The sequence below is a fragment of the Lissotriton helveticus genome, chromosome 4_1 (assembly GCF_964261635.1).
Source record: "Lissotriton helveticus chromosome 4_1, aLisHel1.1, whole genome shotgun sequence".
NCBI classification, from domain to species: domain Eukaryota; kingdom Metazoa; phylum Chordata; class Amphibia; order Caudata; family Salamandridae; genus Lissotriton; species Lissotriton helveticus.
The window spans coordinates 1,466,858,164-1,466,867,289 of record NC_136063.1 but is presented as its reverse complement, the minus strand read 5'-3'; the positions used below and the strand labels follow the sequence as shown (position 1 = coordinate 1,466,867,289).

At 42.3% G+C, this 9,126-nt stretch overlaps 1 long non-coding RNA gene across 1 annotated transcript in view; it reads right to left on the bottom strand.

Annotated features, from left to right (window-relative positions):
• Positions 1-231: 231 nt before the first annotated feature.
• LOC144827559 (uncharacterized) overlaps positions 232-9,126 on the bottom strand; it is a 54,979-nt gene continuing 46,084 nt past the window's right edge. The window contains exon 3 of the long non-coding RNA XR_013610246.1: positions 232-488. This is a non-coding gene — a long non-coding RNA (uncharacterized LOC144827559). The remainder of the gene's footprint in view (positions 489-9,126) is intronic.

Sequence of the window (9,126 nt, the reverse complement as noted above, 5' to 3'; positions counted from 1 at the left end):
TTATTTGTGAACCACCACGTACCGATGTGGAGGATGAGGACTCAGACTGGTAGAATATGGTAATGGTGCAAGGATGAGGTAATGATGTGTGGAAATGTCATATTTATTATTTGTAGCCCAAAACTGACTGGAGTTGCGATGTGTCCGCTAAAGCAATATTATGTGATGTAACAAATGTGTGCAAAGCTGTCCCGTTTGCTCTGTTAATATAAAATAAAATAAAAAAAAAAATTTTAAACTGTGACCAACAACAGATATATCGATTGATGAAGTAACCACCGAGATCAAGGCCAATGGCTGCAATGTGCTGGTGTTACTGCTGTCAATAAATCCACATTTAATGCTCTGCGCCATTCCTCCTGAGGGACGCTGTGATGCGTAATAGCGGTGGGGGGACTCGTACCGAACATCCGTGCATCGGCAACGTTATCACAAGCTATGGGAGATTGATGAAGCTTCACCTGCTGCGAGGAAGCACCCATGCTGTACTGTAAAAAATTATAAACAATGGTTAATTCGTTTTTTAAATTATACATTTCTATTGCAAGCATCTCGTCACGGTTTTAAGATGACAGAATGTTTTTTTCTTCTTACATGTTAGTATGAGTTTGTAATAATAATTAAAACATGCTAACCATAGCTTCAGTCTGCCGTGTTCAGACGTTTTAGCTTGTCCAATGCTTGTTATGTCATGCTTTTAAGTATGCCCCACCAAAGGCAGACTAATATATTAAAAAGTTCTGGGCTACGAATCAGTTACATGAAAGTTATATCGAATAAACCCTGATTGTACTGATAAATGAATGAAATGGGCACTAACCCTGTCCTCTCCCATTTAAACTTGACTTTTCATATATATGGTCGCAGTGTCTGCCATCCAATCCGAAGGCTCCGCTCCAACCAGCTGCTGCAAGTTTGTTGAACTAATATCTATCAATATCAGGGGAGAAAGGCAGTGACTTCTGGTTACGTGGGCATCGCTGGGTCTCTCTACAGTGTGGGCTAAACTTTTCATTTCAACATCTGTTTCTTTTGGGGTTTTTTGCATCGTCTGTCTTCCGAGTTCGCGGGAAGAAACCCCCACTTGTTACAGGTGAGTTTTTTCTAGTGTTTTTTGCAGCATAATTTTAATTGCAGAAAGAGCAATTCATTTCTGTGGTGTTTTTTAGATGGTGTTTGAAATCTGTATGTCCTTACTCATACGCCAGGAAAATAGATCAGCGTGTTAAGTGCTCGCTGCTGACATCTGTAGGTCCCCGGTTTGGTGTCTCTCGCAGCCTGTGACCTTCCATCCAATAGTTTCAATCAAGCGTGTACAATTCCTTTGGGAACACACGAGCGGTTATTTTTTGTAACATGTAACATGCTTTTGTAAATCTAGCATCAAATGAATTCTTAAAAGTTTACACATCACATCTAAATACTAGTTCTGGCCCTGCCGGGATCTGAAACATGCGCTCGCCAGGCACCCACGGTTTATTTTTGCATCTCGCTTTCACTTTAAAGTGAAATCGAGATGCAAAAATAAACATGCGGCGGAGCTTGTCTTTATGGGGCCATGTGTTTGAAACACATGGCCCTGTAAAGATAAGAAACCTTTTGCGACGCATGGAAAACAGGCGAGCCCGTCCAAGTGGACCAGCCGAAAAAGCCTAAAGTACACGTCATAAAGAGCTCTTTTCCAATGGCTGGCCACCGTCTAGCATAAACGGTGATTCCAGCCAATGGAAAAGAGGGGTGGGGCTTAAAGCCCTTTACTGAAACTCCTAAGAAACATTAAATCTCGCCGAGCGAGCTGCGCATGTGCGCAGCCACGCTAGCCGAGACCTTTAGAGATGAGTCGTTCGTGGGTCGGACCGTGGTACACTCCCTGATCAACATCTCGTTGGAGTCGGGCACGGTCCCCCGCAGCTGGAAGCGGGCGATGGTTTCCCCCATTCTAAAGAAACCCTCACTGGACCCAGACAAGCCTGAAAACTATCGGCCTATCTCTTTGCTTCCCTGGCCTACCAAAGTAATGGAGGCCCATGTCAACAAAGTTCTCTCGGCCCACCTCATCCAGTTTAACATCTTGGATCCCACCCAAAATGGCTTCCGTGCTGGTCACAGCACGGAGTCTGCCCTTCTCTCCATGGCTGAACACCTACGCACAGTGATGGATGCGGGGCAGACAGCGGCGCTCGTTTTATTAGATCTGAGCGCCGCGTTCGACACCGTGTCCCATCCTATCCTGTTGCATCGCCTGGAGGAGGTCGGGCTGGGTGGCTCTGCCCTCCAGTGGTTTCGCTCCTTCCTGAACGATCGTTTCTTTAGCGTTGCGCTGCCACCGTACCAGTCCCAATTCCTTCCTCTGAGACAGGGGGTCCCGCAAGGCTCCTCGCTGAGTCCCACGCTTTTCAATCTGTATGTGAGACCGCTGGCTGAGATCGTCAAGCAATGGGACATGACTATGGTCTCGTATGCTGACGATACTCAGCTAGCGGTGACTATCAGCGGGGATGCGGACCGGGATGCCCCCAGGTTTCAGAGTGGACTTAGGGCGGTGGCAAGCTGGATGAAGAACAACTGTCTCCAGCTCAACGCGAAGAAAACCGAGATCATGATCATTGGCAGGAGGGCGGAACTGTGGGGGGACAAGTGGTGGCCCATTGAACTGGGGCCGGCCCCTCTCCCGGTCACTGAACTTAGGAACCTGGGAGTGTGGATGGATCCCGCTCTCAGCTACGAGGGCCACTCGAAGAAAATCGCGGCTGGCTGTTTTGGCATCTTGCGGTCGCTGAGGCCCATTCTTAAGTTCTTTGACCGTGGTACCAGGCAGTTGATAGTCCAGGCCACGGTATTATCTCGCCTGGACTATGCCAGCTCGCTTTTGGTAGGGACCAACGTGGCGGAGACTACCCGCCTCCAACGAGTGCAGAATGCCGCGGCTAGAGCCATTGTTGGCTTACCCCGAAGGAGCTCTGTTTCAGGAGTCTTGAGATCCTTGCATTGGCTCCCCATTAAATCACGCATCCAGTTCAAGGTGTTGTGCTTGGCGTTTAAGATCTTGAGGGGAGTAGGTCCGCCAATTCTTGCTGACCTCCTGTCGTGGTACGCTCCTTCCTGCGCTTTGAGATCGGGAAGCCAAGCGCTCGCGGTGGTCCCCCGATACAGGTTGTGTCGGGCTGGTGGTCGCTCTTTCCGGGTGAGGGCGGCCGAACTCTGGAATTCCCTCCCAGTGGACTTGCGGCTACTGACTGACCTCTTGGCCTTTCGCAAAGCTTTGAAAACGTTTCTTTTTAAATAAATCTTTTATCTGTGTTGTGTTTCTGCTATCTGTTGCACATTGCCTGCCATGCGCCAGGACGCCCCTTAGCTGGGGCAGCTGTGCGCAATACAAAAGTGCATAACATAACATAACATAACATAATGAAGTGAAATAGCTCTTGATGAACAAATCTCTGCCCTAGAACTTATATTTTACAGTTTCAATTATGACTTGTCATCCTCACCCCGGTCTATTACTCTACTGCTATGACTGTGTTTTGATCTGTTGGAATTCTCACTTTCCTGTACCTTTTTGTGTTGCTGTTTGCTCTACATGCCTCTTCATTCCTTATTCAATTAAATAGCGCTCTGATCCCCCCCCCCCCCAGTGGTCATGTTCGCACTATACAAAAAGTTTAAAATAAATAAATACGAGTCAAATGGCAGAACTGGACAAACAATATTGGTTCTGTAGGGAGGAAAAATGCAATTCAACAAGGTATTTCAACCTGTGGTTTCAATCGTGTGTCCCTGGTGGGGTACAGACGTAGTAGCGCAAATCATTAAACACTGACTCAAATGGCTGTGAAAGTAAATCTTTAGTATTCCACTTTCTCAATACTTTTGACTACATCAAGCATTGGTTGTGCTGTCCACAAAACAGAAAGACATATACAGTGTAATACAGCGTAATTTGTGATGGACTAATACAAGTTTACAAAACACAGATACATAAAGGATGCAAATATTCAAAATTGTCAACTGTCAACACAATAGTCATTTAGGTAAAATGGTTTCTTTTGTTCCTATCCGACTTTGTACAGTTAGATCTATAGCATGGTACGTCGACGTTTCGACCCTAGTGGTGATGCGCTGAACACGTGCATCTGGGGCGGGTCTTCTTCAGGACTGGGAAGGGGTTGGACAGCCTTGATACTATTTCTTCAGTTATGTTTCTTCCGGTGTCTGTCAGCCGACTAGGCACACTGGATATGGTTGGGACACTTTTACTTAAATGTATGTAATGGATTCTTCAACACCAGCCGGTGGGAGAATTACTCGTCGTGGATGCCTTGGCTGCTGTTCGACCGTGTGAAAGGAGCGACCGTCTCCTAGGATTCTTCGCCGTAAATGACAGACACCGGAAGAAACATAACTGAAGAAATAGTATCAAGGCTTTGGGCAACAGGAAAATCGGCAGGCAGGTGGCCCCTGTATAACTTATTTTTGGAGTGGGTGTCTGTCTATTTAGGGGGTTGGCTACAGAAGGGAGACTGTTTTAGCACTTAACCTTACTGATGATACAGGTCTCAGCATCAAACATGGCTTTTACAAAATTGATTGAAATATTTTCTGTACTGTTATTACATCTGGTTCTTCGAGTATTGTGGTAAAGGTAATGCCAACTAGGTCAATCGATGTTTTAGATAAACTGAATTGATGTTACCCAATAGCGATGGTATAGGACATTATTTGGCCTCTCCAATTCCATAGCAAGGCCCAAGGACACTTTAAATTAGGGTTATTGAAACAAGATTTATTCAAAGATTTTAGCTTCCCGGATTTCAGGTATTATTTCATCTATTGTTTCTCATTTTCAGCATCGGGATACTACTGATCATATTCGATGTCTAATTGCTCTAATGGACTGGGCTCAGGCGACCAAGACGGCAATGGGAATTACCCTGTTGGATGCCGAAAAGGCATTCGACAGGGTAGCCTGGCCGTATTTATGGGATCTGCTTTATCAGAAGGGTTTTGGTCCAAAAATGATTTCTGCGTTAAAGGCTCTGTATGCTTCCCCAATAGCTTCTGTCAAACTAGCTGGCCAGGAATCTGCTCCTTTGTCTATTTTTCGCGGAACACGGCAGGGATGCCCGTGTTCCCCGTTATTGTTTGCCCCTTATATTGATATATTTTTAAACAAAATAAATCAAGCTGAGGATATTAAACCAGTTCAAGTCTCTCGTATGAATTATAGGGCTTTCGCGTATGCGGATGACATAGTAGTAGTAACTACAGACATTCAGAGGGCAATTCCAACAATAGAGGATCTAGCAACCCAGTTTGGATCCTTCTCAGGATATAAGTTGAATATCTCCAAAACGCAAATATTGTGTGTTGGGCACGACCCTCCGGCTCAAATAAGAACTGTGACAGAAGTTACATATTTAGGCATTAAAATTGCATTACCACTATCTATTATTCCGGAATTAAATGTAAACACTGCAGTAAATAAAGTTAACTCTTCGCTGGAGAGAATAGATCATTTTCATTTATCTTTATTTGGAAGGGCCAATGTCTTAAAAATGTTGGTAGTCCCTACGTTTTTATATATGTTTCGTGCTATACCTCTTGAATTCCCTTCTAGCTGTTTGAAACAGCTAGAAAGGATGTCAGCAAGATTCTTATGGGGTTGTAGGCATCAGAGAAGGTCATATAAAAAGATGATATTGCCTAAGGATAGGATAGGAGGTGTTGGGGTATACCGCATTTCTTGTTTTATTACCCGGCGGCTGTTTTGCAGTTTATCAATCCGTTGGTGATTGGTGAAAGGGCACGGATCCCACTGAGTCATTCCCCGTCCATTTATGAATTTGCATTAGGGGAGGATTGTCGGGGATGTCTGACCAAAGTAATAGAACCTAGTTACTTCAAAAAAACTCAATTTAAGATCTTGAAATCAGCCTATATGGTGTGGAGAATAATTAAGCAACAACTAGGTATTTCAAAAATTACTGCTTATACACCTTTTGCAGCACCAGGTACCCTTCCCACAATCTTGTATGATTCTGTAATGAATAGATGGCGTATGAATGGAATTCAGTATATGGGTGATGTATTGAATAATGGTCATCTTGTCTCTTTCGCTGAATTGCAAGATAAGTTTAATTTACCAGGAAATGATTTCTTCAAATATTTACAGATTCGTAGTTACTTTAATTCCTTAGGCGTGCAGGTGGAACCTCAATTGAGGAGAATTCCCCTTATTGATAGCATGTTTAGCAAAAAATCGATAGGACATTATTATAAATTGATTCTTTTATCATGCCCAGATGATATAGAGATATATCAAAATAAATGATCAACAAAGCTAGGCAGGGATGTAATTAACATAGAAGAATCAATTAGCTTAGCAAATAAAATTTTAATTACAGGAAGATCATGCTCACAGCATTATATGGCCTTATATGATCTTTATTATATGCCTTCTAAGATATCGAAATGGGGGACGACGGTGGGCACTTCGTGTAGCAGATGTGGGGAATTTGCAGCTGATGCATTACATATGTTTTTTTTGTGTCCACAGTTGACTACTCTATTTTCTTCTACTGAACAATTTTTGGTTGTATTGTTGGGGTCAACAGTTACTTTAACGGGGGAACTGGTACTGATAGGTGTAACGTCAGATATATTTTCCGAAGATAGGAAAAGCTTCTTGTTTATTTGCATGGCATTAACACGGGCTTGTATTACGCACAATTGGATTAGCCCTGCTCCCCTGTCTTTTGAGACATGGCGTGCTCGCCTGTTAGCTATGTATAATATGGAAATTGCTATATATAGGACGAAGGGCCGGAAAAAAAGGGCTATGGGTATGAAGATCTGGGCACCAGTTATGGAGTGGATTCAAGGGGAAACTGCTTAATCATTCCTTTTTTTCCCTTTTATTGTATTATTGTATGTATCATATTTGAGCTCTCATGATTTGGTATTTTATTATGTTATTTTTGTATGCTACATTTATTGCCTTCTGCTCTGCTCTTCTTGCATAAAGTGGGAGAAAAATTCAATAAAAAATATTTTTTTTTTAAAAAGAAACGAGGGAGTTTTTTAATCAGAATTAAGTATCTATTATTTTAAGATTAGGTCAGTCCTTCAAAGTTAATTTGGAGAAATAAATATGGATTAAATATATGTTAAGCCATGAAAAATATATTTCGCAAATTCCCTAGCAAACCCCAAAATGGAATTTTGCATTGTCACAACTATGACATTTCTACGACAGTTAAAATCAAAAACTAAAAGACTATCTTATGATAATCATTTTGGAACTGTTAAAGCTAAAAAAAAACACAAATGATGAATCAGAAAACAAACAAATGAGATCATACCCAAGATAACATTGGTTTGCTATTTTCTTTCTAACTGAAATATAAGTGTATACATAATTCCTATTTGTAAAGCACAAACATATCACCCCCCCCACCTCACCCCTTGAGGGTTTCAAGGCACTGGCAGCCGTCTGGAAGATTAAGTGAGCTATTGCCCAGAGTCATGTGATGCTGAGCTGAGCTGCCACTGGCACTAGGGTTCAAACTGTGACCCCCACGATCCAGAGTCAGTCGCTCTGGCTGCTACGCCTCACCTCTCCCTTCGTATTAGGTTCCATTTGCTTCCAATAAAAGAATTTAAGGTGGGATGGGAGAGCTTCAGTGGCTTATTAAGCTGTATGTTATGCTTTTCCGAGATGGAAACATAGAAACACTTAGGGCCTCATTAATGAGTTTTTGATGAGGGGCATTGCAGCAAGTCACTTTGCTGCACTGCACTGAGTCAAAAGGAAATGGCAGGAATACACTGTATTTATGATATACAACACATTCATGTCCTTTCCCACTGCACTGTCGCCGTTTTGGCTGCCTTGTGCCAACACAGGCACTCTTGCACCAAGGTGCAAGGGTGTCTGCGTTGTTGTTTGGGGGGATTGTGTTTTCATGAAGGAAGAGACACCTTCCTGCACAAAAACAATCCACAGAATGCAGCACACATTGAAAGAGGAAAAAACTAGGCAAAATAAAATAATATCTTATCATTATGCATGCCATGGGGAGGCGTACAGTTTTGACACATTCCCAGATTTACAGATCCTTGTAAATCTGTGAATGTGTCAAAAATATGACTGCTGCGTGAGATCACCCACTGCAACACCCATGGAACCCCTCCCTGATGCAGTGTAAAGAAACACAGCGACTTGTACTGTCGTTGCCTTACAACATATTTACTAAGCCATGAAAAACCACACAAAGTGGACTTACGTGGCCTTGTACATATTGGTCTGCTCTCTGCGCCGCCGGAGCGTCATAAAAGGTGACGCACCTGCTGAGCAAGGGGCCTGTAAATTTGCCCATAAGTGTCCCTTTGTTCAGAATTAGATACTGAAACGTCTGATTCGTAGACGTCTGACTAAGCTTGCACGTACTCATCAACATAGAAGAAAATAAAGGAAATTGTTTATGTTTCTTTAAAGGTATTAACACTCAATTTATGATTTGCCTCATTAAATCTTTAGATCCAACACAGACCACTTTAATGGATACCGTTCTTTACGGCGAGTAGTTATGCCACTGAAATAGCAAATTATGTTTAGCACCCTTATTTCAGTAAATGTCATACTGAGTTTGTGATTCATTTATTTTCACGATTCCTTTTTTGTAGGGCTCAGCAAACCTCTGATATACTGTATTATATTTTACATTGTATGCAATGGCACTGTACTTACGAACTAATACATTTCATCAAACTGAAAAAACAGCGAACAGAAACGGCTGTAAAAAGCATGCATTGAAATACTCACAATCTAAAAGGGAGACTCGCGTTTTAGTCAAATATTGTACTGTTAGTTTTCTCCCACTTAAAACGTTTTCCATACCAACTGAAAATAGTGGAATAAGATCGTTTCTAAATCAGCGATTAAAGGTGTTGGCTAACGTCGTTTAAAATGATAGTGTGACAATTTAAAATAACCTCAATCGTTATAACGTTTTGTCTATAAACTTACTAGTGTTAGGAATACGTATGTAGGAACATGTTTATTTCTATGTTCTGTGTTTTATTTGATCAACGTAGTTAGTAGTCCTGTATAAAATCTTTGGATAA